Source organism: Dipodomys merriami, unplaced genomic scaffold (genome assembly GCF_024711535.1).
Source record: "Dipodomys merriami isolate MVZ:Mamm:240054 unplaced genomic scaffold, mDipMer1.0.p SCAF_739, whole genome shotgun sequence".
Taxonomy (NCBI): Eukaryota; Metazoa; Chordata; class Mammalia; order Rodentia; family Heteromyidae; genus Dipodomys; species Dipodomys merriami.
The window spans coordinates 15,720-25,369 of NW_027206334.1; the positions used below are offsets into that span (position 1 = coordinate 15,720).

Genomic DNA, 9,650 nt, shown 5'->3' on the forward strand with positions numbered 1-9,650 from the left:
GGTAAGAAGTCTTGACCCTGTTATCTGATGATGTGGGTAACTGGGACCTGGGATCCAAAGACCCATGTGTCTTGCAAAAGAATAATATCTTTTAGACATCATATCAACAAAATTTGGGTATAACCAATAGGAATGCTTCAGAAATGTGGAGAAAAACAGTTTGGAACACGTGAGTTTAAAACCAAACAGAACAACAGAGTAAAATCCCATATAAATTAGAGGAAAACATTTTTTTTTACCATGTGAATTCAGAAGAACAAGAACACTTAGAAGGTAACACAAGATTATACTGAAGACATTACATTGATACTTTTTATATTCTAGTATGTATTATAAACCTAATTATTTATATTCCAATTCTATTTATTGGAATATATAAGTATCAATGTATTTGTCATATTATCAACTAATTCTAATAAGTTTCACTGTGTGAAATATAAAATCGCCACATATAAATATAAGTTATATAACTATATATAGTACAAAAGGGCACATGTTTTGCATTGTTCTGTTGCAGTTAGGGTATCAAAGACAACTCTTAAAGTATTATTGCATTATCTCTACCTCAGTGTTTGGTAGAGATAGACCTAAAGTTTACCATTTGTAGATTTACAGCCTGGAGGCAAGAGGAAACACTGTGATTAAAACATTGCCAATGTAAGGCCTAATAAAGTGGGGAAACATATGGACTTCTCCTGCAACTATGAAAATATTTGGTGATAGAAAGTCAGTAGTGTAAGTTTCTGCCTGGTTGGAAGGTAGACAGGCCAGACATTAGGTAATCATGCATATGAACAATTTTTTCAGCTTCTTGGCTTTTGCTACTTTTGGAATGTTAAGTATAATAAACAATTATATTTTGATAAAATTCCTTCTAGTCTGAACACTTCTGTCTTAACTGTTCATCTCTCTATGATCACTTGTAACTAAGATTAGTTTTGTTCCAGTAAGACAAACTATGCTGTAAAGATAGGATATTCTGTTGGTCTGTTCCTACATGGAAGAAGGATAAAGGGTCAGGTAGACATTTGTGCCGGTAAGACCTCATTTGGGAAAATGTCAGCTGCAGAAGTTTAGAAGTAGCTCTTAAGCAAGGCTTACTTTGAATCTATTAGCTCCACAAAGCTAACTCAGTTGCATAAATAAGTACTGGAAAAAGCCATTACCTTAGGATCTAGCTATAAGTGCTTCAAAGTATGATCAAATCTAAAATGAAAAAGAATTAAAATTGTCATTCACAAAAAATACAAATGTGAGCAATCGACCGAACAATATAAATTTTTTTCACTATACATATTATTTTAGGGAAATAAGATCAATATTATTGTTAGGGACAATAAGGCTTCCTTGTTACAAAAAGGCACCCAAGGATATAAGCCTGTAAAAAGATTGCATCATTAACTACTTAAATTTAGAAGATACTACATGATTCAGCAGCCCATATACCCAAATTACAACAATACAGAGATTAACATGGTGCTTGCACAAGGATAATATGAAAATTTGTGAAGTATTCCATAGTTTTCATTCTTCAGATGCAAGAAATGAAAAACAGTTATTAAAAAGTTGATTACAAAATTACACGTGTGACAATACATGCAAGTGTTAGAATTAAATGTGAGTTTGATATCAGTGGATTAAATCTTCACCTTAGAAAGGCCTTTATATACAATAACCTTTACAAAACTTTTGAAATTAGTTAACATGGTCATTTTATCCTTAAGAAATATACTAGTATAAGTGAAGGGTTAAAAATTAAAAACCTCACTTTAACATTGCCATTACTAACTTGCTAACTGCTGATTTTGCTTCTGAAAATATGCTTGTATTCAGACTCCCTTCCCTGGCAGATAAAACTGGGCAGTGACTGCGGGATATTGGCCTGCCCAGATGTCCGGATATCAGCCCACCCCAGAACAAGGACAGCGGTTATAGATAGAACATGTTTTTCAGTTCCAGTTTAGTTCAGCAATCCCTGGGACGGATCTTGACAACGACCACCTGGCCAGACCATAAACTGGGCCAAATGTCAACCAATCATAGGCCTGTAACCATGTAAACCCCCCATTAAACCACCAATTGTTTTACAAAGAGTGTTACAAAATTTCCCGCGTGGCAAAGTGATTGTTGGCACATATGATGATCTTTAAATGGACCAATCATGGGATGCTTTGTGTTATGCGTTAATCTTATGATTTTTGCCTTTAAAAAGGCTTGTAACCGCTGCTCGGGGCTCTCTGACTGACCGGGGCAGAGAGTCCGTTTGCGCAAACGTCAAATAAATTCCTCTTGCTTATTGCATCTCCCAGCCTGGAGTCTGAGTTTCTGGGGCGCCCTCCCGTTGACGAAAGTCTCCTAGGAGTCTGGGGTCTTTCATAAGGACCTAGAAAAAAAGGAATCATAAATTTTCTATATGGAATGTAATTTGAAAGGACTATTTATTAATGGATATATATATATATATATATTTATATATTATAAAACAATGTTCAATTCAAAGTATATCCAGGAGAGGGTGAAATAGATTATGGATATTATTCAAACACAGAATATAGAATATTTTAAAAATATTTTTTCAGACAATAAACAAATATCTTTAGTTTCTGTACTACTCCTTTCAACAGATGAGTTCAAATTATTTCTGATTAAAAAATCACAAAATCTGCAGAAATAATTATAGATGTATACAAACAACTAAAATACATTTTTACATCAAAGTCAGGCAATTCATTTGGAAAAATTCCACAGAATTTTTACAGTAAGATATTGCTGTTATTTGGGTTGTGAAAGTATTTTGTATGGACACAAAGAATGGATTGGCATTTTGAAGTTTAAGGAACTTAACTAATAGCTATGCTAAATAATGCTGCAATAAAAATATTTGTTCTGGTAGCTTTAGTATGGTCTTGTTTGATGTCCGTCAGTAGATGAATGGATTGAGAAAATAGAATTCTATGGAATGGAATTCTATACTTCCATGAGAAAGAATGACATTGTCCCATTTGTTAGGAAATGGAAAGACTTGGAAAAAAAATATTAAGTGAAGTAAGCCAGGCCCAAAAAAACATTGGTCCCATGGTTTCCCTTATTTGCAATAACTAGTACATGTCTGAGACAAGTCAAAATGATCAGATAAGTTGATGTTTGGCGAAATGAACCCTAAGATAAGGATTCAAATGTTTTTCTTCTTTCTTGCGATTGTTTCTAACATATTTATAAGATGATTTCTTTGTTGCTTTTTATGTCCCTCTCCCATGGTATAATCCCTGCTTTCATTGTATTTGATGTTGGAATGATTTGTGAAAGGGAAGGGGAAAAACAAATTGTTTAAATAGGGACACAGATTGACCCATTGCAACAATGAGATGTACAAGACATGTCGAAAAACGAACTTTACAACTTTGGTGGGGGGAGGGGTAGAGAGGGGAGGACATGGGAAGGGATGGGAAGGGGAAATAAAGGAGGAGGCAACATGTTTGAAAAGAAATGTACTCATTCCCTTACCTATGTAATTGTAACTCCTCTGTATGGTATTTTCAAAATAAAAAAAAAAAAAACTCAACCAAAAAAAAAAAAAAAAGAAAAAAAAGGAAAAAAAAAGATACTTAACTGAACCATTATGACTTAAGAGAAAAATTTCTTTCGACAGCCTTCCACAACTTCAAAGAGGTAGTGATACATACTTATCCTTTTGGTAATATCAAAGGCAGTTTCTTCAAACTTGTTCTTCAGTCCTGGTTTGATATAACGGTTGAACAGAAGGAGGTCCAGCGTACCTTCGCTATCTCTATACACAGCAGCACAACACAAGGGAGTTAAGAGGCCTTTAGTTTGGGCATTGCTATCTGCATAATGATGAAGTAAGAAAGAAGCCACTCTGGTATTATTCCAAGAATAAGCACTGTGCAGGGGTTTCCAACCATTCACATTTATTGCATGAATATCTGCTTCTTGAGGCAACAACTCACGAACAATATCTAACTGTCCACTGTACGCTTCTCGATGAAGAGGGGCATATTCATCGTCATCCCTAGTATTCACATGAGTGGCCTTTATGGAAAGTAGTCTCCACACTCTACTAAGCCGATTATTTTCAGCAGCCCAAAGAAGAAATTTGCTTGGATCGGACTCCATTTTTTTTCTTGCAATTGATACCATTCATCACTTTTTCATTTTGTTCCTCATCTTCATCAGAATTGCTTAACTAGAGACTTTCAGTGCCAGTGGGAATAAGGTGTCTATGTATTTCCCCAATAGTTTACATTGGTTGAACTGGTGAGAAAAACACAGTGAATTTTCTGCATGTTTTTTTCATTATTTATTTACTCTTTTTTTCATTTTTATTATTCTAAATCATTCTAACTGGAAAGTAGGGAATTGATGGAGAACAGAGGAAAGACGTTCCTCCATATGCAAATGTACAGACTGAAAATGAGAATCAGTGTTGTTTTCTTGTGCAGCTTTTTCTAGGAATGAGAAAACAGAAGGTGGCTCAGTGGTAGAGTGCTTGCCTTGCACGTATAAGGCCCTGGGTTCGATTCCTCAGCCCACATAAGCAGAAAAATACAGAAGTGGGGCTGACACTTAAGTGGTAGAGTGCTAGCCTTCAGCTGAAGAGCTGAGGGACAGTGCCCAGGCCCATAGTTCAGGCCCCACGACTGACAAAAAAAAAAGAAAAAAGAAATAATGCTTTCTATATAAATAATTTGGGAAATGGCAGAGCAGAAAGTGAAATGATTCAACCAAAAATATAAAAGCAAAATAAATTAGGATAATTGTGGAGCAGTCATGTTATCTATGAGAACCATGAGAGGTGAAATGAGAGACAGAGAGATGTGCAATGCTCTAGCTAGCCACAAAATCCATGCCTCTGATCAATTTATAGAGCAAACAGAATTTTATTTTTTAAAAAAGATGGAAATAGAATTTATGTATTTACTTGAAATTAGTAAATACATTTTTAGTAGCCTACATAAAGAGACATAGCTTTGACCAAATTACAGACAAGAATCTAAATCCTTGATAATTCTAATAACAGATCTGAGTGAAATCAATTAAATCACACTTTTCCTGTACAATGAAAGAATAGGTCCGAGCAAGGAAAGCAGCTAGAGAAGGCAGGCCGCTTATATCTCTGACAAAGCTTTGTGGAAAATGGTGTCAAGGATTACTTACTGGTGATCCCCTTGCACTGGAAGCATGATTCTGAATTATTGCTTGCTGATTCTCAACTATTGCTTTGATCATTATATTCTCCAAGAAGAAAAAGTAAGATTTAATTGATAGCAAAGCACTACTAATACATATAGACTTCTCATTAAGCACCTTCAGTCATCAAAATCACTTGAAGACGATAGACAGGTCTGCTTTTTTAGATGAAAACAAAGTGTCTTTAAAAAAACAAGGAATTTAAGTAGTCATGCAAAGGACTTCTATTTTACTACTGCATTATACATTATTTGTAATGTTGGGTAACAATAAATAATGGATCTATTAGAAATCTCTTAAAGCTCATATGTTCAATCGTGAGTTCTCTTATACTATATCATGTCATTTTTGTATGGACTCAAGAAGAAATTTAAATTACTAACTTGAATTTCTGATAGGACAATATCATCACTGTACATCTTGGTTCTATACTCAGTTTAAAATTACTATGTAAGTATGTGCATTAGATAAATATAGAGGCAAAAGTAGAGGCCACATTGGTGGCTCATATTATTAACCCTAGCTTATTAGAAAGATGAAATCTGAGGATTGTGATTTGAAACCAGACCAAGTAAAAAAAATTCCATTAGATTCTGTTTTGAAAGTAACCAACCAAAGCTAGAAATGGAGCTGTGGTACAAGCAGTAAAATGCTAGCCTTGAGAAAACTAAAGAAAAACTAAATTCTGAGACAGAGCCAGGCCCTGAGGTCAAGCCCTATTATTACTACCAAACAAACAAATTAATTAATTAATTAAAATAAATTAAGTGGTCACATGTGGAGAGGCAGGTAAAATGTAACACCTGTGGTGACTGGATTGTATATCATTCTGTAATAAGGCAAATTATCATTTGTACTAATCACTAATATTTTATTTGAACTTTTTTGTATAATAAACCCTGAATTTAGCATGCATGTACATGTGTGTGTATGTGTGCACATGTGTGTATGTGTATAGGTTTGCATGTGCTGTTGCAATGTTGCTTACCAATGTGGACAGGGTGAGTTTTCAAAGAGTTAACTGTGTTGCAATGATTTTATTTATCAATGTTCTGTCATGTCATTTCAGTGGAACCATCCTTTTGTACATTTTATTTGCCAAATAACATCTTCATAACCAAAGCATTTACAGCATTAAGTTAGATGAAAGAGACTGCTTTCAGCTCTTATTATATGTTAGGTAAGAAGATAAAGACATAATTAGGTAGTAAGTTATTGCTGTAAGATGACTGTCAGTACAAAATATGTATTTGACCTCTTAAATCGGTTATACTTTTAAGATATAAAATTGGAGTGAGTTTGAACAACAAACATACAGGTATTACTCTTTGGTTATTCCTGTGAAACATAAGGTGGATAAACTCTTTCCAGATTTCTGTTGAAAAAAAAATCTTTCTTTGTAAGATCATATCTATTCTCACTAAGAGATAACTCCATATTTATTACATTTGAATATCCCATCATATTGACTGAAAATCAGTATTGTGGATATGCTTATTAGATATTCCTTTCAAAAACAAACAAACAAAAAACATGTGTCATCTCCAGGTTGTGGATGTATTTGAATTTGTTTTGTACATGCAAAAGAATCTTCACTAATGGCTCTTTTGTGGGAGTAACTGTGGCAACTTTAACAAATAAGGCTTTTCGAATATCTTTTCCAATATAAATAACATCCCAGAATGAGTCTTGCAATTTCTGAAAAGACTTTGGATAGTTTATTATTATTTCACTTCATTAACTATAGAGCTAAAGACATTTCTAAAATAAATATTGTTAAGATATGAAAACGTAAGTGGATATATAGGCTTTTAAACATCATTTTATGAAAAGCCAGTTTTTATGAAACTAAATGAAATAGAATAAAAGAATGTAAGTGAATTGGGTAAGCTAATTATTTACATAACTATTTTCTATTAACACAGTCCTTTGAATGTAGATGATGCAGTTAAATTTTTCCTTTGTGTCTCTGTACTTCAGTTGTTTTTAGAATCTTTGTAGTTATAAGATTGGATTTTTAGTATAAATAAAAGTCTTTTAATAAGATTAGGATTAATCTTGTGTTTTGTGTCCTAATACCAAAAAATGACTTATTTTCAAGTGTTAATAGTTTATAATTGAAACTTCAGTATCATAAGAATTTTTTTAAACTCAGTAGTATTTATGTCTTTTTAAACTATTTATATTCACAAGTTGGAGATTCTTTAATTCATGATTAGGTCTTGGTGTCTGTGATTTTTAACCTCTTGTTCCTAACAATGATAGATCAGACTGCATTTTTGGGTATATGAAAGGTAAAATATTTATCTGGGGTCAAAGATGATTTTTATCAGTCTTGCTTTAATAGCATTTTAAAGTAGTACATTTCTCTCAAAATGTTGGGTATAAAAAGCAATCAAAATACTTTTAATGGTAAACAACTTAGGTGAGCTACAATGTGGAAATCACTTGTCCATAAGACCTTCAATCTGTTTCCATCAGGAATTGGGCAGGTCATTTTTTCAGTAAGACTGTGTTAAACAGAGATAGGGTTCCCAGGCAGTACATGTTGAGCCATGGGATAGAATATGGTTTCTACTATTTTGAGCTAGAAATCAAGAATGTTATAATTTAGCAGTTCCTTTCACCAGGGAGGTATAAATTGATTATGAACTTGGAATTTTCATGTTACAGTTATCTATTTTCTAACAAAGATAAAGCGAGATATTATTAGAGTGTACACAATAATTCTGGGAAATTTTCCTAGAATTAGTAGAGTAAGTGCTGGTGTTTTAGTCATAAAAGAGAATGAGGTAATTTGATACAGTGGGAGATGGGCATCAGGCTAACACTTACCATGTGTGCAATGTTGTACTAGTAATTCCAACTCTGAAAACTTCAATATCATCTGATAATTAAAAATAGAAGTAGTTCCACTTTATGGGATTATTGTGAGGATTAAATTAGATATCATAGGTAAAGTACTTGGAAAAACAATCAATCAGCATTTGATACATTCTACCTGTTATTTTATCATGTGATGAATTCTAACATTATTGTGATTTTTATATTTTGTACCATTATGATGTGCAGTTTGGTGTATTGATATTGTGTTGGTCAGTTTCCTATAATTATAAGGAGAAGACCTGCAAAGAAAGTTTCTGAGAAGGAAACTGTTATATTGACTCATGGTTTGAGAGAATGCAGTTTAAGATCAGATGTCTCCATTGTTTTTAATTATATTTTTATTAACTTAAATAGTTGCACAAAGGAATTTCTATTCAACAGATTAGTTTATAAGTATAGTGGATCTTTACTTAACTTTCCCAGACCCTTCCAAACCTCATCCCACTTTAATTTTTTCTAGTTTCCTACTGTCTGCATTGTACATTATGCCTTCACTCTCTTCCTCCATAACTCTCTTTATTCCTTCCCTTTGACTTCCCCTCACATATTCCAAGTGATAGTTTCTTGTTGTTCATTTTGTTGGATTAAAAGTTCAATTTTATAAGAAATTACACCTTTAAATACTCCTCTGCAAATATCATGTTTTGGTTAATACTGTTGTGTAAACTTGTATAAAGTTCTAACTTCCAAATATGCAACAGACCATGGGTCCATTGTGTGACTTGCTCTGACTTCCTTTACTTAACATATTATTAGATCTATCCATTTCTTTGCAAATAATGTAACGATCTTCATAAGGGATGAGTGCAATCCAATTGTGTATATATGCCACACTTTCTCCAACCATCCCTTCTCCAATGGGCATCTGGACTGTTTTCATAACTTGGCTAGGGTGAATAATGCTGCAGTGAACATGGTTGTGAAAGTGATTTTACTGTAACCTTTTGGAAGAATTCATGACTATCTTTCTGGGAGCAATCTTCTGGTCAATTTTTCAGAATAAGCACATGCCTTCCTTCATCTCCATCACAACATTTTTCAAGTCCTCAAAAACACATTACCCGCTACAGGTCTCAATAAGCTAAACTCACACCGTGCCCTCATTCTTTCAATATATTTTTTCATGATTCTACATATAAGTTATTGAGAACCTTCTATGTACTTTCTTAATGTGAGAAGGAGGGATATGACAATAGAGTAAAAGTAAGAAAAATGCAATTTAATTAGCTATTATCATATTTAAAATCATTTTCAGCTCTAACTCATAGCCTCACTTACTATTATTTTAATCTTTATTGGATTACTTCATCTATCCTAAATTATTACAGGTGAGTTAAATACAAAAGCAAAAAGTGTGGTTTAATTTTGAAACTCATATGTGAGGATGCACAATATGGGCAAATAGATGGATTGGAATTAATAGCCATCATCTATATTTTTAAAGTAAAGATGGTTTTCCCAAACTGATTATCTCAATTCATATTACATTCAAAAAGAAACATGTGACAATTCCTTTGTTTTGTTCCTTAATAACTTTGGTTTCCATTTTATTTTAC

The 9,650-nt window shown here is 33.2% G+C and overlaps 1 pseudogene; it reads left to right on the top strand.

Annotated features, from left to right (window-relative positions):
- The first annotated feature begins 1,425 nt into the window (after window positions 1-1,425).
- Window positions 1,426-1,525, top strand: LOC138818351 (U6 spliceosomal RNA; annotated as a pseudogene).
- The last annotated feature ends 8,125 nt before the right edge of the window (window positions 1,526-9,650 follow it).